At 37.3% G+C, this 22,171-nt stretch overlaps 1 protein-coding gene across 2 annotated transcripts in view; it reads left to right on the top strand.

Annotated features, from left to right (window-relative positions):
- ATOSA (atos homolog A) overlaps positions 1-22,171 on the top strand; it is a gene marked incomplete at both ends in the record, with an annotated part of 61,791 nt that overhangs the window by 3,276 nt on the left and 36,344 nt on the right. The gene's annotated exons all lie outside the window — the stretch shown is intronic.

Genomic DNA, 22,171 nt, shown 5'->3' with positions numbered 1-22,171 from the left:
GCCTCTTAACAACATTTTATCAAGCATTTTCATGTAGCAACAGTGCTATTGCATAAACTATGTTGCTTTTGCAAGAGCATAGTAAATCTTTTTTTTTTAAATCTTCAGATGCCGTTGTATCTAAAATCAAAGACCCAAGTTTTAAAAACATAGTTGTTTACTGTATTCCTTGAATCTGATTATATAATCCTTTGTGATCAGGCTGAGTCATAAGTGGTAGTATGATGACTGTTACTTGAGAAACTGGAAATGTTGCCTTGTTCTTCACTGGTCTCTATTTTACTCATTTAAAGACTTCTGAACATCAAAGGATTTGAATTATAAGGTTTATGATAAGCACAGGGACATTAAAATTATAAATTACAGGAAGTAGTCAAAATAGGGTAGAAAAAATAGCTGGGCCCTAAGGGTCATACATAGTTGGGCCTCAGATTTTGCTGTAGGCTTCTTGTCATCCAGAGTATGAAAGGGGAACTCCGCTAGTTATTTACAATCCCTGTTATTTACATAATATTTTTTGCTAAATATTAACCATTCTCTTTTCTTTAAAATTATTTTACATTTTTAAATTCTGAGAATTTTAAGTATAGTTTTTTATATTTTTCCTCTAAATTTCACATATGCAGATATACTTTTATGCAGATGTCTCAATTTACTTTATGACCCAGAAAGTCGTGGAAGTTTGGGGATTTGGGCAGAAGAAAGGGCAAGGCTGATAGGGAAGTATGAGACTAAACCTCTGAAGAAAGATAATAGTCAATAATGGCAAGAAAATAATGAGTAAATGGGAAGATAAATGAAGAAGAGAAGGCAGAAAAAAATTTGTTTGATGTAGTGTTATTTTTGGTGTGTGTGTGTGTGTGCACACCTGTGTGTGCATACAAGTGCCCACAAGTGCTGGGCTGACTGACTAGAGTTGGTAAATCCACTGGGGATTTGTTTACTGGGAAGTAACTCATTTCTGACTTTTCTTTTGAATTCCTCAACTAGGATTGGGCTAAGGGTGACCTTGTATTTACCACTATTTAATGACAAGGGACAAGCCAGCTGCCTCGAAGCCATAAATTAAATATTGTCACATACATGATGAATGTAACTGTTTTGAAATATAAGAATTTACAGAATAAAAATCTGGTGGTGTAGGGCTAAAATTTGAAAACTCAAACTTCTAAGCCAAAATTTTCAGAAAATGCTCTTTTGTCATTTTAATAAGTACACAAAATTTCAGATTCTTTTCAATTGAGCCCAGTATTTTCATTGCTTTGGGTGGTGATAATTTTAAGTTATTTTGGGAGAGAGGGTTATCTGGGTTCCCATCCTGGTTTTCATATTTTCATCAAGTGCTAAGATTTTGTGATTCTTACATAAACTATTGTTTTTTTATAAATTTATTTATTTTATTTATTTATTTTTGGCTCTGTTGGGTCTTTGTTGCTGCGCGCGGGCTTTCTCTAGTTGCAGCGAGCGGGGGCTACTCTGTTGCGGTGCCCGAGCTTCTCATTGCGGTGGCTTCTCATTGCGGAGAAACGGCTCTAGGTGCGCAACACAGGCTCTTAGTTGCTCCGCGGTATGTGGGATCGATCTTCCCGGACCAGGGCTCGAACCCATGTCCCCTGCATTAGCAGGAGGATTCTTAACCACTGCGCCACCAGGGGAGCCCACATAAACATATTTAGTCTTCCAATTTGCTGAAGATAAAGTTTAGCTTACTGAGGATTAGAGAACAAGCAAATGTAAAGAAAATGTAAAGAAAAAGAAAATGTAAAGAAAATGCAAGTGTACTCCATTTTTTCACTGTCAATGCATTCAGTGGTACTGCCCAAGTGGCTTCTGCACTGGGTCCAGAGACTATTTCACATCTAACAAAAAGGGTAGGAGAACTTTTTTAGAAATAAGTATCCTGATTTTACCTAATTGCATTGCATTGGTGTATTTGTTTACCTTAAATCATTTTTTTCTGAAAAATATCCACACAGAAAAAGAAAAAAAAGATTGCTCTATGTCATTGTTTCTCATTTAGGGTACTAACCCTTTTGAGAATCTGCTGAAAAATATCAGCCCTCTTGCTAGGAAAAAAAATGCATCTGTGTATATACATACATAATATTGTGGAAAATATCCAGAGGTTCATAAATTCTCTTAAGTTAAAAAAATCTTGTTAAACATAATTTGCCTTTAGTCAGAGAATAAAAGCATTAATTTTAGAGAACTGAGGTTTAAAACAAACTGGATGGGAACTTCAGGATATGTACACAAGCAAAGTGTTAAGTAGTGAACATGAGATGTTGTTTTGTAACTTCTGAAGAGAGGGAAAATGTTCTAACATGTACTCCGTACATTAATACTCTTGCAAATGGATTTGTCCTAGGGAGTACCCCATATTCCTGCGCTGAGTCCTATATTCTGGATGGGCTTCTGGTAAAGAACCTAGTACAAAAGGACCAGGCCTGGAATGTAATATCTAGGTCCCCAGCACCTACATATCATCTCCGAGTTATAGACTGAGAGAAGAGGAGACCTAGAAGACACCTCCTATGGCCTTAGGCTTTCACCTGGATGCTCTTCCAGAAATTGCTCTGCACTAGAGATGACAGGTCCACTGCAACGGATGCTAATTCCATCTTTGTTCAAGAGAACTGAGCAGAACTGATCTTAGTGTGTATGCGCAAGTTTTCAACTCTTAATTAAAAACAACTCTCTGTCCACTTTTTATTTGTGCTGGAGTTTTAGGGTTCACACATACCAACACACAGTCAGTGGAAAATATGAATGTTAAGAGTACTTAGAAGTAGGAGTCATGCATGTGGTAGAGGGAAGGAGGTTGAAAGGACAGAATGTATTTTTGGGGACCAGCCTATGTTGTAACCATATTCCCACGAGATAAAAATGTAAGAAAGACTAAATTAGGTTAAGCTTGAGAGTAATTTTGGAAAGTTATGTGCCAGTTATCTGGGATTAGTAAAGCTGGAACAAAACAAAACAGAACTAGAATAGTGGATTGTTGCTTTTTTAGCACAGGGTCATCTTTTGAGTGTATAGCTAAATCTAGAACTTGTGGTTTTGAGAGTCAGGACTTTGTTTCCTTTTTTTAAAAATAAATTTATTTATTTTATTTTTGGCTGCGTTGGGTCTTCGTTGCTGCATGTGGGCTTTTCTCTGGTTGCAGCGAGCAGGGGCTACTCTTTGTTGCAGTGTTCAGGCTTCTCATTGCGGTGGCTTCTGTAGTTGTGCAGCATGGCCTCGAGGCACACGGGCTTCATAGTTGTGGCACACAGGCTCAGTAGCTGTGGCACACGAGCTTAGTTGCTCCGTGGCATGTGGGATCTTCCTGGATCAGGGCTCGAACCCATGACCCCCTGCCTTGGCAAGCAAATTCCTAACCACTGCACCACCAGTGAAGCCCAGGACTTTGTTACCTTTTGTGGCAGCATTTTCTCAGCTTTTGTCCCATGGTTCTTTCTGCATGTGGTATGGAGTGATAACACTCATATAATCAGGAATATTCCTACGAAAGTAAAAAGGACAATATTTTCTACTTGAGGATTTTCAGGTCCTGAAACAGTGGTGAATTAGGCTTAATGGTTTACACAGAGCACAGAGAAATTAAAAAATAGGGTCAGTGCAAGTAAAAAGGAAATGAATAAAATCTGTGTAGCTCTAAGTTTGTGCCCGTGCATCTATGATACGTGGCTAAAAGCACAGTTCTGGCAGCCTGAACTTAAGGAGGCAAAACAAAAGAACACCTCAGTAACACTGACTGGGTCTAATGCTTTCTTTCTTTTTTTATTTTTTGGCCGTGCCACACAGCATGCGGGATCTTAGTTCCCCCACCAGGGATTGAACCTGTGCCCTCTGCAGTAGAAGCGCCGAGCCCTAACCACTGGAACACCAAGGAATTCCCTAATTCTTTCATTTTAAATATCAAGCCTTCTGGGAGCTTTTTCTGATATCTAAGACTGAGTTCCCACCTAAGCATTCTAGTAACACCTTTATTATCTATCAGGCATCCCCCTGAATTAGACTTATCTGAATGTGCTCCATAAGACTGTCCTCTACTTGAAGGCATTCTCCCATTGCCTTCTGGAGAAGAGCTGGATTTCACTTGAATTTTTTGACATGTAGATACTTCTTTTTTCCATTCTTACCTTATAGCCAGTCTTTAAATTACTTAAAATACAGTTTTCTTTCTAGAGTTTAAGTTGCCCCCAACTCATCACATAAGCAATCAATAGGTTGGTATGATGAATTCTCTGTTATCCCTTAAAAGACTGTTGAGGCCTAGAAATTCCAATAATCAATATGGAATTAGAACTCAGAAAGTACTCTCTCTTTTTTATTTATTTTATTTTATTATTATTATTATTTTTTGCAGTACGCAGGCTCATCACTGCAGTGGCCTCTCCCATCGCGGAGCACAGGCTCTGGACACGCAGGCTCAGCGGCCATGGCTCACGGGCCCAGCCGCTCTGCGGCATGTGGGATCCTCCCGGACCAGGGCACGAACCCGCGTCCCCCGCATCGGCAGGCGGACTCCCAACCACTGTGCCACCAGGGAAGCCCCTCTCTTTTTTATTTTTTAAAATGTAAATGTTTTTGTCCTGGGCTAGAGATGTGGTGATTACCTAATGCAATTTCTTTATTTTATTTTATTTATTTATTTTTTTTTTGCGGTACGCGGGCCTCTCACTGCTGTGGCCTCTCCCGCTGCGGAGCACAGGCTCTGGACGCGCAGGCTCAGCGGCCATGGCTCACGGGCCCAGCCGCTCCACGGCATGTGGGATCTTCCCCGACCGGGGCACGAACCGGTGTCCCCTGCATCGGCAGGCGGACTCTCAACCACTGCGCCACCAGGGAAGCCCAATTTCTTTATTTTAAAAACAAATATTTCCTGTCCCGTTTAAGAAAATTATATAGATAAGGGCATTAAAAAAAAAACTATTTCAGTGCAAAATGTCAGATCCAAGAGAAGAATAAAATGATAATTATCTGGAAAGGGTAACAGCGAGCCTTTATCACTTTAACCAGAAATAAGCTGAAATAGGCAGAAAACAAAATACGATGGAACATTAACCATTCAGTATTTCAACAAGTGTTTGAGAGCTTCTTCATGCTACGTTCTGTGCTGGATAACTGTAAGAGAGTTGGTCCTTGTTCTCATGTAGCTTAGTGGGTTAGAGAAGAGAGGCAAATAGTGATTTATTTTTATCTGTGCTAAGTTTTAGGAAGGAAAAGCATAAGGTACACTGAGCTCTTCTCCTAAAAACAATAAAACATCATGGGAGGGTATAATAGGACCAGATGAGCTGAGATAAGACCTAGGGAAGAATTGTGTATTTAAGCTGAACTAGAGCTCATTGCATTATTTCATACCCTGTTATTTTTTTTTTAAACATCTTTATTGGAGTATAATTGCTTTGCAGTAGTGTGTTAGTTTCTGCTTTATAACAAAGTGAATCAGCCATACATATACATATATCCCCATATCTCCTCCCTCTTGCATCTCCCTCCCACCCTTCTTATCCCACCCCTCTAGGTGGTCACAAAGCACCGAGCTGATCTCCCTGTGCTATTCGGCTGCTTCCCACTCGCTATCTATTTTACATTTGGTAGAATTTATAAGTCTATGCCACTCTCTCACTTCATCCCAGCTTACCCTTCCCCCCCCATGTCCTCAGGTCCATTCTCTACGTCTGCATCTTTATTCCTGTCCTGCCCCTACGTTCTTCAGAACCATTTTGTTTTTTTAGATTCCATCTATATGAGTTAGCGTACAGTACTTGTTTTCCTCTTTCTGACTTACTTCACTCTGTATGACAGACTCTAGGTCCATCCACCTCACTACAAATAACTCAATTTCGTTTCTTTTTATGGCTGAGTAATATTCCATTGTATATATGTGCCACATCTTCTTTATCCATTTATCTGTCGATGGACACTTAGGTTGCTTCCATGTCCTGGCTATTGTAAATAGAGCTGCAATGAACATTGTGGTACATGACTCTTTTTGAATTATGGTTTTCTCAGGGTATATGCCCAGTAGTAGGATTGCCGGGTCATATCATACCCTGTTCTTTTAATCTGTAGAACTTTGATCAAGTGGTAAAGTTAAATTTTTAACTTCATAAGAGTAGAGATTGTTAGAAAATGTAATTTTGAAAACCCATGCACAAGTGTAACAAACAAATCTAATTTTGAATGAACTTAATAGCAAATTCTTTATGAAGAAAATTTCAAAACTCTTCCAAAGAATATTTTAGAAGGCTTGTATAAATGGTGAGATTTGAACCTTTAAAATGCAGTTTTAAAAAAGTTAGTTGAGGGCTTCCCTGGTGGCACAGTGGTTAAGAGTCCACCTGCCGATGCAGGGGACACGGGTTCGTGCCCCGGTCTGGGAAGATCCCACATGCCGCGGAGCGGCTAGGCCCGCGTGAGCCTTGGCCGCTGAGCCAGTGCGTCCGGAGCCTGTGCTCTGCAACGGGAGAGGCCACAACAATGAGAGGCCCACGTACCGCTAAAAAAAAAGACAGTTAGTTGAAGTGATTTTTGAGTCACTAGCTATAATTTTTGGGACTCACTGGTAAATTAGTGGGGTATCAAGAATGGAAAAGCAGTAAGAGTATTAGGAGAGTTGGAGCACAAAGGATGAATCATCTCCTTACCACAAAGTTTTTCCATGGTGTGGCTTTAAGAATACTGGAATAGTTGGAGAGAATGATTAAAACAACTGAGGTGGGGCTGTGAGGCTTGCCAGGAGGGGAGTGCTAGAAACAAGAAATTATAGTGATTCAGTGGAATACGGAGGGGTGGGATATCTTGAGGTGGCTCTGGAAGAGAATAAGATCAGGTGAGCCAGACCATTGGATGCATAAAGGGCAGTAATGACAGAAGAGGTTTAAAAAAGTTAGATAGCGTCCTTTTTTTACCTCATCTCTCATTGCTTCTCTTTATGCAACCAACGCTCTGGCCAAACTGGGAATGGTGAGGGATCAGATATGGGAGATTGTTAATAGAAGCAGTCAGACTTTACTTATTGGAGGTGGGAGAAAGGGAGGAGGCATAGATAATTCTAAGATTTCGAGTCACGGAAAGCAAAAACAGCTGTAGTTGGGACAAGTTTTGTACTCTGACCAGCACCCCCATGATTATTTTTAGTTTGTGGTAGGCTAGATGTACCAGGATCAGTCTGTGCTTGTGGACAAAGTGGTACTAACAGTAAATGGGATGATAGTATTTTATAACTCCAAAAATTGGCACATGTAGAATCAGATATTATTTAAATTGGAAGGGGCCATCTAGTTTCACATTCCTTCATTTTACAAGTGAGTATGTGTTTAATTGACCTTTCCCAAAGTCTTGGAACCAGTTCATGACAAAGCTGAAATTAGAATCCAGATCTTCTGGCTTCTAGTATAGCATTTTCATACTTTCTTCAAGTTACTATAAAATTTTTTTCATTTGTTTTCTGTTTTATTGAGAGATCTGTCAAATTCAAGATCTGTTACAAGTATAAATGTTAGTGTTAAGATTTATTTAGCTATCAAAATTTAGGTAAAAGATCTAAGTTAAATATGGAATTAAAGCATATTGGCAAGTTTATCTTCTAAACAGATGATTTTGAAATAATATAACAATAAATAATTGCTTGATGATAATAGCTATGCTCGACTGACGATACTTCTAATTGTGTGTATACTGGCTGAACTAAAACCAGTTTAATCTGGTTCTAGGAAATATCCTGTACTTGGCTGATTGAAGTTGACGATAATGACCACAGAGTTATCCAATAAAACATTAATTAAAAGCATTACATTAGCATTCCCTGCTTGATCATTATCTTTATCAAAGGATACTGTCTTTGGCAGAGTTACCCATTTTAAAGGGGAAATAGAGCAATATGAAACTGCCTTTGAGGAAAAAAAATTAGAGAGAAAAAAGTATTGTTTCTTTTCTTACCAACCTTATATAGCAAGGTGATATCTTTACAATAGCCATTTACAACTAAACTGCAACTTCCATTCAAAATAATTGATCTCCCCACATTTGCACAGAGGTTAATGAATGAATCCACTTGAACAAACAAATGGTTAAAAGGGTGGCATTGTCTCCCTGCTTCAACTGGTTGGATCACTGAAGGAACCAGTGGGTATTCTTTCTTGGTGCTATTACATCATCTCATTTTGTTTTTGGCAAGCTATCTTTCTCATTGACTTCTGGTCCATTGCCCCCTTTTTTTTAGAATTGGCAGTTTTCCACTTTTGTGGAACATGGTCTCTACCCTCCCTATCATTGCTCCTTCAAATGATAGATAAGCTTCTCAGGCTGATTGAAGTGGGAGCAGTAGAGAGAGAAAGAGGAAGAACCCCCAGAGAACTGTAGTTGGGCTCTTGGTTACTATTCACACAGGGCCTGAAGTCCAATAGTTTTCAGGGTAGTAGCAGTGGTTCCCAAAGACTGGTCCTCAGACCTGTGCTAGTCTAACATAAGCTTTTCATTTGTCCATGGCAAAGATGGCAGCCTTTCTCAAGAAAGACTCCTTTTTCTGGATCATGACTGTTAAATTTTTCTTATTTCTTTTATGAAATTGATGATGAAAGTAAAAAGATAGATAGACAGTACTGTTTTTCGTTCTAATTTTGCTTTTAAGAAGTAAAGTATTTAAAAATCTTCAGAAGCTTTAGAGAGCTTATTTTAGCAAACTTTAGCAAACTTATTTTAGTTTTTTATATTGTCATTGTTTCAGATCATCTTTATATCAGTTTATACATTATTGAAAGAAGTCTTAAATATAAAATTGTATGTATTGCTGTTTAACTTAACGGATTTTGAGTGCATTTTTCTAAATAATATAATTATTTTAATGGCTGTTGGATATTCCATCATGTTGACATAACATCACTCAAACCATTTTTCATAGATAATTTAAAAAAATTTTTTTAAACTTTACTATTATAGTAGATAAAACATGGATTTTCAACATGGTTTTAATTGGTATTTCTTTGATTAAACATCCTCTCTAGAGAGAGTAAACATTCCTCTCTATGTGTTTACTCTTTTTATTTCACCTTATGTGAATTCTTTCTCTTTTCAACTTTTGAAATAGTAAGTTTAATTAAAATAGCATATAGAATAATATAAGATAAATAGGAACACTTTGTCAACCATATAGTATAGAAATATTTTCCCTGTTTTTAATAAATTTATTTTATATATTAATTTTTGGCTGCATTGGGTCTTCGTTGCTGTGCACGGGCTTTCTCTGGTTGCGGCGAGTGGGGGCTACCCTTCATTGCGGTGCACAGGCTTCTCATTGCGGTGGCTTCTCTTGTTGCAGAGCACGTGCTCTAGGCGCATGGGCTTCAGTAGTTGTGGCACACAGGCTCAGTAGTTGTGACTCGCGGGCTTAGTTGCTCCGTGGCATGTGGGATCTTCCCAGACCAGGGCTCAAACCCGTGTCCCCTGCGTTGGCAGGTGGATTCTTAACCACTGCACCACCAGGGAAGTCCCCTTCTACTTTTTACCTTTAAGAAATATAAAAAGAAATATATATAATTTAGACTTAAAACATTATAATCTGCCAATATTTTCCTTTGTGTGTATTTTTCTCTTTTCAAGCTGAGAAAGGTCTCATTATTCCACAGGTCAAATAAATACATATTGACTATTCTGCTAGTTTTCCCCGTTAAAATTTAGATGTGATTCTTTTTACCTGTGAGGTATTTATTTTGATGTATGATCTAAAGTGCTATTTCTCAAAGTATGATTCAGAGATCACCTGCATCAGAGGCATAGAGCTTTCTTATTAAACATGGAGACCTCCTGAGTCAGAATCTCTGGGAGTAGGACCTGGGAATATACATTTTCTGCAAGCTTCTAAGATGATACTTGTATTAGGATCCTATTTCTGCTGTAAGAAATTGCCACAACTTTATGGCTTAAAACAACATACATTCATGGTCTCACAGTTCTGGGGTCAGAAGTTTACAATGGATCCAGAGGGCTGTCTTCCTCCTTCTGGAGGCTTTAGGGGAAAGTCTGTCTCTTTGACTTTTTTTTTTTTTTTTTTTTTGGGTGGTACGCGGACCTCTCACTGTTGTGGCCTCTCCCGTTGTGGAGCACAGGCTCCGGACGCGCAGGCCCAGCCGCTCCACGGCATGTGGGATCCTCCCAGACCAGGGCACGAACCCGTGTCCCCTGCATCGGCAGGCGGACTCTCAACCACTGCGCCACCAGGGAAGCCCCTGTCTCTTTGACTTTTATAACTTTCTAGAGGCCTCCTATTTTCCTTGGCTCATGGCCCCTTCACCAGTCTTCAGAGGTAGCAATGTAGCATCATCTTTCACCTCTACCTTCTGCCTCTTTTTTATAAGGATTTGTGATTATGTTGGGCATACCAGGATAATCCAGGGACCCCTCCCCCACCATCTCAAGATTAACTTAATCACATCCTCAAAGTTCCTTTTCAATGTAAAGTTACATATACAGAGGTTCCAGAGATTGGGACATGGACATTTTTGGGGGGGTCATTACTCTGTCTACCATAATACTTAGAAAAATTAAAATTTGAGAAACACTGGTGTATGGTAGATACTCAATATTTTCCCCTTAATCACTGTATATATATGTGAACTGTTATTAAATAATATTGTTCTGTCTTGGAAAGTTTATATAAGATAGATGTCTTAAAGTTTTATATATAATTAGTCATTTTAGGAGTTCCCTATTTCAGTAGTCTTTTAAAAAATATCTAGCAAAGTAAAAAGTTGGTAATGCTCTAGTTTTTATGGTAGGTATTTCTTATCTGTGATTTTAAAAGACTTTAAAGGCATGTATCTTTATTTGATTCTCACTGCCCCCTCCCCCAGTTTTGAAAAATTTGATTAAAAAATTACAGTAATAGTACATGGTGTTTAAAACAAAATTCAAACAAACAAAAAGTGTATAAACAAATAGGGAAAACTCCTTACCTCTTCCTATGCCTACTTTCCCAGGGATAAACAGTATCTATAGTTTTGTGCATGTATCTTTACTCTTTCCCCTGTCCTCATATAAGTATATATAATATTAGATGTCTTAAAACTCTTTTTAAACAAAAATAGGATCATACTCTCTCTGTATAATTGACACACAGCACTGTATAAGTTTAAGGTGTACAGCATAATAATTTGACTTACCTGCATCATGAAATTATTATCACAATAACTTTAGTGAACATCCATCATCTCAAAATTAAAGAACAGGGAAAAAAACCTTTTTTTGTGTGATGAGAACTCTTAGGATTTACTGTCTTAGCAACTTTCACATGTAACATACAGCAGTGTTCATTATATTTATCATGTTGTACATTACATCCCTAGTACTTATTTATCTTATAACTGGAAGTTTGTACCTTTTGACCACCTTCTTACAATTCCCCCTTCACCCGCCGCTTGCCTCTGGTAGCCACAATGATCTCCTTTTCTATGAGTGCTTTAGTTTTTTGTTTTTGAAGTACAGTTGACATCCAACACTATGTTAGTTCCTGTTGCACCAACATAGTGATTTGGTATTTATACATTTCAAAATAATCACCATGATAAGTCTAGTTATGATGTGTCACCATACCAAAGATATTACATAGTTACTGGCTGTATTCCCCACACTGTACATTTCATACCCATGACCTATTTCTTTTCTCCCCCCACCCCCTTCCACTCTGGCAATTTGTTCTCTATATCTATGACTCTGTTTTATGTTCGCTCATTTGTTTTGTTTTTTAGATTCCATATGTAACTGAAATCATACAGTATTTGTCTTTCTCTGTCTGATTTATTTCATTTAGCATGATACCCTCTAGGTCCATCCATGTTGTTGCAATGGCAAAATTTCATTCTTTTTGTGGGTAATATTGCACTGTATATATAAACCATATCTTCTTTATCCATTCATCTGGGCACTTGGGTTGCTTCCATATCTTGTCTATTGTAAATAATGCTGCAGTGAACATAGGGGTGCATATATCTTTTCCAATTAGTGTGTTTGTTTTCTTTGGATAAATACCCATTAGTGGAATTGTTGGATCATATGGTAGTTCTATTTTTAGCTTTTTGAGGAATCTCCATACTGTTTTCCATAGTGGCTGCACCAATTTACATTCCCACCAGCAGTGCACGAGGGTCCCCTTTTCTCCATATCCTCACCAACACTTGTTATTTGTTGTCTTTTTGATAATAGCCATTCTGACAGGTGTGCCAAGTATGACTTTTTGCCAACTTCAGAATAATACCTGAGAGAGAGAAAGAGATCTTAAAGATTTTATGAAAAATTGAAAGCCTCCTCCTTATATAATGGAACTGAGATTTGAATCCATTCAGTCTTTCTTCCAGGGCTCCCCACAACTATTTAAGGGAAAAAAATTTTTTGAACCAACTGACCTAAGTTATTTTTTAATTACATTGTAGAAAAATGAACTCAGTATAATTTTCTTATAGACCTCATACAACTATAAAACCAAAATGATTTTAAAAAACTAAATGCAGGCTATCATCAAAAAGTCTACAAACAATAAATGCTGGAGAGGATGTGGAGAAAAGGGAACCTCCCTACACTGTTGGTGGGAATGTAGATTGGTACAACCACTATGGAGAACAGTATGGAGGTTCCTTAAAAAACTTAAAATAGCTACCATGTGATCCAGCAATCCCACTCCTGGGCATATACCCGGAGAAAACCATAATACGAAAGGATACATGCACCCCAATGTTCATTGCAGCACTTTTTACAATAGCCAAGACATGGAAGCAACCTAAATGTCCATCAACAGAGGAATGGATAAAAAAGGTGTGGTACATATATATAATGGAATATTACTTAGCCATAAAGAAGAATGAAATAATGCCATTTGCAGCAACATAGAGATTATCATACTAAGTGTAGTAAGTCAGAGAAAGACAAATATCATACAATATCACTCATATATGGAATTTAATTTAAAAAAAGATACAAATGAACTTATTTACAAAACAGAAGCCAACTTATAGATATCGAAAACAACTTATGGTTACCAGAGGGGAAACATAGGGGAGAGGGATAAATCAGGAGCTTGGGATGAACACACGCACACTACTATATATAAGATAGATAACCAACAAGGACCTACTGTATAGCACAGGGAACTCTATCCAATATTCTGTGATAACCTATATGAGAAAAGAATCTAAAAAACAATGAATATATGTATCTGTATAACTGAATCACTTTGCTGTACACCTGAAACTAACACAACATTGTAAATCAACTATACTCCAATAAAATTAAAATATTTAAAAAAAGTTTTTAAAAATTAAAAACTAAGTGCAAATAAAACTGTAGAACCAGTAAACTTTAAACCATTATGATGTGTTACAAAGTTACTGGTCAAAATGTGACTATCATGATTGGTATTATGGGCCAAGTCCTTCTGAGATGAACGTGCCTACCATACTATGGCTTGATATTTGCTTGTCCCATTTGACTCATTGTCAAATTTGGTTGGTACCCAAGGCCACCATTTTGCACACAATACAAAAACATCATCTGTGTTAAGTCCACCTCTCTCACTAGCCTAGAGCTGTTAAAGTCATGTTATTTAAACACCAGCAAAACTGTAAATGTAAATCGTAATAGTACATATGAATATAGCCCTGAAATTATAAGGCAATCCTTGATTATCATTGTCCACGATGTTCCAGGCTAGGTTTCTGCTCATTTTTTGAGATTTTCATTGAAAATAAATCACGTGTTAAATTTGGAGAAAGCTGTTAGATCCCCAGAATGTCCACAGACCCCAGTCTGAGAACCACTTCTACCTCAGTTACATATTATAAATGGATATTTGCAAATTCACAGCTATAACTGAAAATGTAACTCCAGTGTACACATGTTAAAGCGGGTCTCTTGCTTTTAGAATGTCACCACTATTTTCTCCATGTACCACCTTGCCTAATATCCTCATTTTCTCCCCTTGCTTAGCCTCAAGCTTCAAGCTTGTGTCCCTGGGTTTTGTTTCTGTTTTTTTGTTTTGTCTTATACTTTGTTTTTAAAACTCTCCAGTTTGTTCAATGTGCAGCTGGGAGTCCAAACCACAAGATTCTAGAACTATTGAAAATTTCTATCCAGATACTTTGGCTTATTAAGGAACAGTAAGACTATGTATTATATAAAACTGCTTACTGTGTGCCATGTTGTCCAACACAACATACTGTTACCTCCTGAAATCATTGATGCTATGAAATAGGTATTACCTCCATTTTTCAGGAAAGTAAAGTTTAGAGAGACTAACTAAGTTCCTTTGGGCTACATCATTATTAGCAGCAGAACCAGGATTCAGATTGTCTGTTAATCATGATCTTAACCACGAAACTATAAATATCCAGTCTTATTTCACCCTTTTATTACAATATAGATTAACCAGTCACTGTTAAACACACACTTTGATGAAGGTGTTTTTACTTTGAATAATGTACATAGTTTGACTAAAAATATATAAGCATAAAGTATGAATGCAGTTCATATGAACACCTGCAGCTGTTGCTCCCTCTCTTTTTTTCCCATTCAGTTAAGAAGTTTGTTGGCGAAATGATTTCATTCTCCAAGGTTGTATTTCTTCTCAAAAGAGGCTGAAAAGCATTCAGTTAGTTAGCTCACTTTGTTTTCAGGTCTATTAAGAAACACTGCATTTAAATCAGATTCTGATTAAACTTATAATTTTAGGGTTACCATATTTGGTTGATTTTAGCATGCACATTTTCTATATTTTAAATCTTTGAAATCAGAAAGAAATTTGTTTCTTACACTTTGATGCACACTATAGATAAATTGGCAGATTTTTCTTTCTTAATGAAAGATAAAATAGTCATGTATCTTAAAATTAATGACATCTTAGATTTGATGAATTAACAATAGTGGTTATATATGAATGACCATTCCATATATAATCAGGCTATTTTTGGAGGTAAAACAGTGTGATGTATTCTCAGTATCGTTGTGAAGATTAAATAAGATAAAAGAATCATCACAGTATCTGGCACATAGTAAGAGCTTAGGAAGTGTCAGCTGTTATTATAGCATTGTAAATACTAGTGTTATAGTTGCATGATGGATCCACAACCACAGACCAGAGAAAGGTGTCCAAGCAGTCTTCAGTTTGTAAGTGAAACTTATTTAAGTTATTTCCTGTAGGTGGGTTCTTTTATAAACAAATCTGACTGGCATTAAATTGATATTTCCAAGACTGCTGTATTTATAGAATGCTTAAACCCATCATTATACAATATACTGCACTGTACTGCTCATTACGGACTCTTACTCTGGCATATTCTCAAAATACAGAATTTAACATAGATATTCAATAGTCTAGTCCAGCGGAATTTTGTCCAAGAAGCTCAGCACCAGAGGTTATATGAGAAACAATATTATTGTCAGTAGACTTTGAGAATATCAGTTATAATAAGAACTGTGCTTCCCTCAGTCACTTAATTTTTTACCTGTAATACAAGTTAAATAGCAAATAATGTTGCAGAAGTAGTGTTTCTCCCTTCTTTCAGTAACTTACACATTTTTTTCAGACCCTGAAGACTTTTAAGTATATTCATACTTATCAGGCATTAAAATACTTTAATATAAAACATAAACTATGTTAATTTAAGTTTGTACAGAACATCTTTTTTTTTTTTTTGATCCTGGGACAGTGATAAGTCATCTGAGCTTTGATAATTTTCTTTTGTGCTTCTTTTGTTGCTTTCTACTATAATTTTTGTTTTTGTCTTCATAATTCATGCTTCCTGAGGGAAACTTCTTAAGTACAATTTTGGGATAAGTGAATAGATTATTTTCAGTATTGATTTTTATTTTTTAAATCTGCAGAAAGTAAAGAAAAAAACACCAAGAATATTTTTATGGCATTTTATAGAAGGGAAATATTTTTTAATTAATAAACTTTTTTTAGAGAAAAGTTTTATTTTATTTTTAAAAATATTTATTTATTTATTTAGACTGCACTGGGTCTTAGTTGCGGTATGCGGGATCTTTTTTAGTTGCAGCATGTGGACTTCTTAGTGGCGGCATGCGGACTTCTTAGTTGTGGCGTGCAGACTTCTTAGTTGCGGCATGCATGTGGGATCTAGTTCCCAGACCAGGGATCGAACCTGGGCCCCCTGAATTGGGAGCTCAGACTCTTACCCACTGGACCACCAGGGAAGTCCCTAGAGAGAAGTTTTAGATTCACAGCAAGACTGAGCACAAAGTACAGAGTGCCATATACACCCTGTTCCCCACACATGCACAACTTCCCCCACTATCAATACCCCATGACACAGTGGTACATTTGTTACAATCAATGAATCTATATTGACACATCATCACCAAAAGTCTATAGTTTACATTAGGGTTCACTCTTGGTGAAATACATATATATTTTTTATAGCATTTTACAGGAGGTATTTTTCAACATATGATGATTTTTAAAAAAATTTTTATTGAAGTATAGTTTACAATGTCATGTAAGTTTCAGGTGTACAGCACAGTGATTCAGTTATACATATATATATATGTATATTCTTTTTCAGATTCTTTTCTCTTATAGGTTATTACATAATATTGGGTATAGTTCCCTGTGCTGTACAGTAGGTCCTTGTTGGTTATCTATTTTATACACACTAGTGTGTAACATGTGGCCATTTTTTAAGTATGTATTTTATTTATTTTTTATTTATTAAATTTTTTGACCACGCCATGCAGCATGCAGGATCTTAGTTCCCTGACCAGGGTTCTAACCCATGCTCCTTGCAGTGGAAACGCAGAGTCTTAACCACTGGACCACCAGGGAAGTCCCCATATGGCCATTGGTAGTATAGGTAGGAGCCATAGAGTGAGGAAGAAAAGTGGCTAGAGCTGTTTAGGAGGTGCCATTTATAGGACTCCATTGCAAAGTTTTTGGCTTGGGCAGTTAAGCATCGATAATGTTAGACTATATAGGGAACTCAAGAGAAAGAGCAGATTTGGGTTTGGAGATGTAAAGGTAGTAGGGGGGAGTAGAATATGATGTTGGACTTAGTGAATTCTACATGTATTTATCATTACTTTTGTTTTTCTTTTCCCCTTATTCCTCACTCTTTTCTCAGTTTTCTCCCCTTACCCCCACCTTGACTTCATTAAGTAGCCATGCCCTCGAACAGAAGGGTTTTTTTTCCTTTGAGTAAGATTAATTTAGTGAACCAGTGTTTGGCATACCTCACTTCTGCTCATCACAACAATTATGTAAGACGGTTGGATAGTTATAATTGCTAGGGATTCATAGTACTAATTACCATTTCTCCTTTCCAACTGCAAGTATATACACACATGATTGATGGTATCAATAGAATGAGAAATAGAGTATCACTTTATTAAACGAGGCATGCACCCTATGGTTCTCCAAGTGCAAGGATTCTGGAAACCCATTTATGCCTTGTATTTTTACTCCCTCTTTTATTAATTGAGAACATGTAGGCTCTAGGCACTGGCTCCAGCATGCCTTATCTAGAAATCTGGAGCAAGGTGCAGGACTACACCCTCTGAGTTTCAGCAAAGAACAGGAAATATAGAGGCAGATTCCTGGTTTTTATCCTTGATGTATTAGTCAGATTGGGCTGCCATAACAAAATACCATAGACTGAGTGGCTTAATCAACAGAATTTCATTTTCACACAGTTAATGAGGCTGGGAAGTATTAAGATCAAGGTGCCAGCTGATTTGGTTTCTGGTAAGTGTTCTCTTCCTGGCTTGTAGATGGATGCCTTCTTGATGTGTGGTCATATGGTCTTCCCTTTTTTTAAAATTAATTAATTAATTTTGGGTCTTTGTTGTTGCATGCAGGTTTTCTCTAGTTGCAGAGAGTGGGGGCTACTCTTCGTTGTGGTGTGTGGGCTTCTCATTGCGGTGGCTTCTCTTGTTGAAGAGCATAGGCGTTAGGCACACAGGCTTCAGTAGTTGTGGCTCTTGGGCTCTAGAGCGCAGGCTCAGTAGTTGTGCAGTGCAGGCTTAGTTGCTCCACGGCATATGGGATCTTCCCGGACCAGGGCTTGAACCCGTGTCCCCTGCATTGGCAAGCGGATTCTTAACCACTGCACCACCAGGGAAGCCCTTATGGTCTTTCCTTGGTGCATGTGCTTGGAAAGGGGGGAGGGGAAGGAAGAGAGGTAGAGAGATTTCTCTTTTCCACTTCCTGTAAGGCCACCAATCCTATTGGTTTACGGCCCCACCCTGATGACCTCATTTAACGTTAATTGCCTTCTAAAAGCCGTGTCTCTTAATACAGTCACATTGGAGGTTAGGGCTTCATCATATGAGTTTGGGGGTGGGGGGAGGTGTGGCGGGACACAATTCAGTCCATAAACTTGGAAACCTCATTTCAGAGTAAAGAGGTGGTCCAATGACTATTGAAATCACACCAGTTATTTACGTCCAAAATATTTAGAGATTTTCCAGCTATCTTTCTCTTACTGAGTACTAATTCAGTTCCATTATGGTTGGAGAATACACTTTGGATGATTTAAAACTATTTAAATTTATTGAGACTTGTTTTGTGACCCAGAATGTGGTCTGTCTTGGTAAATGTTGTATGTGTACCGAGTAAAGATGTGTATTCTTCTTTTGTCGAGTGGAGTGTTATGTAAATGCCAATTAGGTCAAGTTGATGGTACTGTTCAAGATTTTTATGTTCTTACTGATTTTCTGTTTCTTGTTCTATTGATTATTGAAAAAGCGGGTGTTGAAATCTCAAATATATTTGTGGATGTGTCTGTTTCTTACAGTTCTATCATTTTTACTTTATACTTGTTGAAGCTATTTTCTTAGGTACGTAAACGTTTAGGGCTGTTATGCTTTCTTGATGGATTGACCTCATTATCATTATGAAATGGCCACCATTATCACTTGCAAGTTCATTTGCTCCGGAATCTGTTTCATCTGATTACTGTAGCCACTCCAGCTTTCTTTTGGCTAGTGTTAGCACTCACTTTTAGCTTATATTCGTCTTTACATTCGAAATGGATTTCTTATAGGTAGTATGCAGTTGTGTCTTGCTTTTTTAACCAATCTGATAATCCTTGCTTTTTTTTTTTTTGCGGTACGCGGGCCTCTCACTGCTGTGGCCTCTCCCGCTGTGGAGCACAGGCTCCGGACACGCAGGCTCAGCAGCCATGGCTCATGGGCCCAGCTGCTCCGCGGCATGTGGGATCCTCCTGGACCAGGGCACGAACCTGCGTCCCCTGCATCAGCAGGCGGACTCTCAACCACTGCGCCACCAGGGAAGCCCAATCCTTGCTTTTTAATTAGACCATTCACATTTTAGGTTATTGTTGATATGGATGGGATTAAATCTGTCATCTTATTATTTGCTTTCTATTTGTCCCATCTGGTCTTTGTTCCTTTATCCTTCTTTTTCTGTCTCCTTTTGGATTGATAGTTTTGGTTTTTTTTTTTTAATAATTTCATTTTATCTCCTTTGTTAACTTATTAATTATAATTAGTTTTATGGGGGTATGTTTGGTTTGTTTTTTCAGTAGTTACTTTAAAGTATTCAATAATTAACTTGTCACATTTTACCTTCAAATACTTTGAAGTATTTACCTTCAAATACTTCAACATTTCCTTTAAATAGTCAGTTCTATTTAAAAGTGATTTAAAAACAAAGAATAAATTACTTTTTATTTACCTACATATTTATGATTTCCAGTTCTCTTTGTGTAGATCCAGATTTCCAAATGGTTTAATTTTCTTTCTGACAGAAGGATTTTCTTTACCGTTTTTGGTAGTGAGGGTCTGTTGGTGATAAACTTGTTTCAGCTTTTCTGGGTCTAAGGTTTTTGTTTGTTTGTTTGTTTTTCAGGAATTCCAGGTTGACAGTTTTTTTCTTTCACTCCTTCTCTATTTCTCCTGAGCTCACCTTCTTTGTGCTACTCTCCCTTGTCTGGTGCTCTGCCCTGTGACTCTAGCCACCTAAGTTCCCTTTCCCTTAGTTCTTTTGTGCTTGATTCAGGGAGACTGCTGGATTCCATCTGCCTTCTCCTTCCCTGTCCTTCAGCCTGGAAACTTTCTCCAGGCATTGGGCAGTTTAGAGCTCACCTGTTTATTTTTCTCTCAGAGATCACTGTCTTACACTGTCTGTTGTCCAGTGTCTGGAAACAGTTGTTTGTATTTTGTTGTGGTTTAGGTGTGTGGGTAAATCAAGTCCCTGTTACTCCATTTTGACTGGAAATAACACAGTGACTACCAAAATCAAACCAGTCATGTCAGCCATCCTACTGGCCTTGTGGAAGAATTCATAAAATGGGTGAATATAGAAATCATGCGTTTCTCCCCAGTATGTTCCTTGGTGGAAGATAAGAGTTGTGGTAAAGTCCTGCTCTCCCTGTGTACAGAGACCCAACCCAGGTAAAGGGAAGAAGTTCCTTTCTCCCCTGACACTTAATCATTACCATTGTATTAATGAAGAAATTAAGTGACATGCCTGAACTTGCCCAGGACTGTCCTCACTGGATCCTACTGTCTTTGTGAAAACAGTAAAATCAAATTCTGCAGTGAATGTTTTACGTATTGCAGTTACGAAATAGTTATTAAAGGTTAATTTTATTTTCAGATCTTTACATGAATTTTAATTTTCACTTTGACCATCAGTTATGTTGTATATAACCTCATTTCATTTCTGGAGATGGGAAGGTTTTATGCTTCATGGCATTCCTTGAATCAAATACATTATGAAGGAAATACAGCCTGAAATCAATAATTTCTTAATTTATATTCTGGCCCTTTGTATGAAAACTTTACTAAGAATGTCTTCTGACCATAATGAGCAGTGAATTTATAGTGGGTTTTTAAATATTTGTCAATAAATAAATAAATAAATAAATAAATAAATATTTGTCAACCACATGAGGTTTGCTGTTTAAGGTTAAATAATAACTGAAATTTAATTTGATAATTCCTACCATAGCAGGGTATGCCAAAGATCAAAGGGCAGAGTCTTTTTTTTCTCAGAAATTTCTCAAAGAATTATTTTAATTTGCCTAGATTCACTCAGTATTTGAATTTACATCTACTTGATCATAAAGCCAGTTTTTTCCTCGAAGTTAGGCCACAGTTTAGAACCATCACAGTTCTATAGAAGAACATAAAATTTTAATATTTCAGGTTTAAAATTCACAGTTATAATTTTGGCATATTATGTCCTTTATAAAAATTAATCTTTAAGATCATTTATCTAAAACCAACAGAAAAATTATTATAAGCAATATGGTTATCAAACAATAAATCATCTCTTAGTTACCAGAGAAATAATTAAGAGAGCAACTTGCCTAGGTTACAGTTAATATTTTATGCTCACTAAATTGAAGCTCTGTACCTTTTGAACACTATTGTGCACTAAAATCCAGATTGAATTGGCCTTTTCTACTTTAAAATGTTTTTAATCAATGGGTATACAACTACCTAACAAATTTGGGGCTCCTTTTAGAGGTGCTAGTAGAACATGTGTGAGAAGACAGGGAGGCCTACTTTGCAATGTTTGAAAGATGAAAGTTTAGGAAAAGAGCCTAAGGAACAATTAGGACAGAAAGTGATGGCTCCCCTGAAAAGTTTTTCCCTCCCTCATCTGTTCAGCTTCCTCTAACTCTACTCTTATTCTGTATACTTTGTTTTTCCTTTTATATTCCCCCCCCCGCCCCATCTTATTTTCCTGTTTGTTCTTTCTTCTTTGTCTATTTTGTTTCTCCCTGTCCCTTTCCTCCTTTTTTTCTCTTTATTTTGATCACAATTCTTAGTTACTTATCCTTCTTTTCTGATTGTTTTCTTTAAAAATTTCCTTATCTCCACACAAATTACTGTAGTTGAATTGGTAAGGAGCCAGGAGGGGAATGTGGATGGCACTTACATATTAGAGGCTTTGTGTAGTTGGGAATTTGGATTGTAGAGGAAAAGGAGATGTCTCTTACGGCAGCCAATTACAGTCCTCTGGGAAGAGAGTCGCCTTGCAGAATTGTGTGAAGTACAAGCTTTACCTTCCTTGGCTTCTGGTGAACTCTATTTACTCTTCTGTGCCTAGAAAATATCTATCTGCTAACAATTGGGTGAAAAATTCAGTAGTAAGTATTGCATAAATTAGATTGAATTTTTTTTAAAT

Source organism: Hyperoodon ampullatus (assembly GCF_949752795.1).
Source record: "Hyperoodon ampullatus genome assembly, chromosome: 3".
In the NCBI taxonomy this organism is placed as follows: Eukaryota; Metazoa; Chordata; class Mammalia; order Artiodactyla; family Ziphiidae; genus Hyperoodon; species Hyperoodon ampullatus.
The sequence above is the reverse complement of the archived record's forward strand: the minus strand, read 5'-3'. Positions and strand labels throughout refer to the sequence as shown.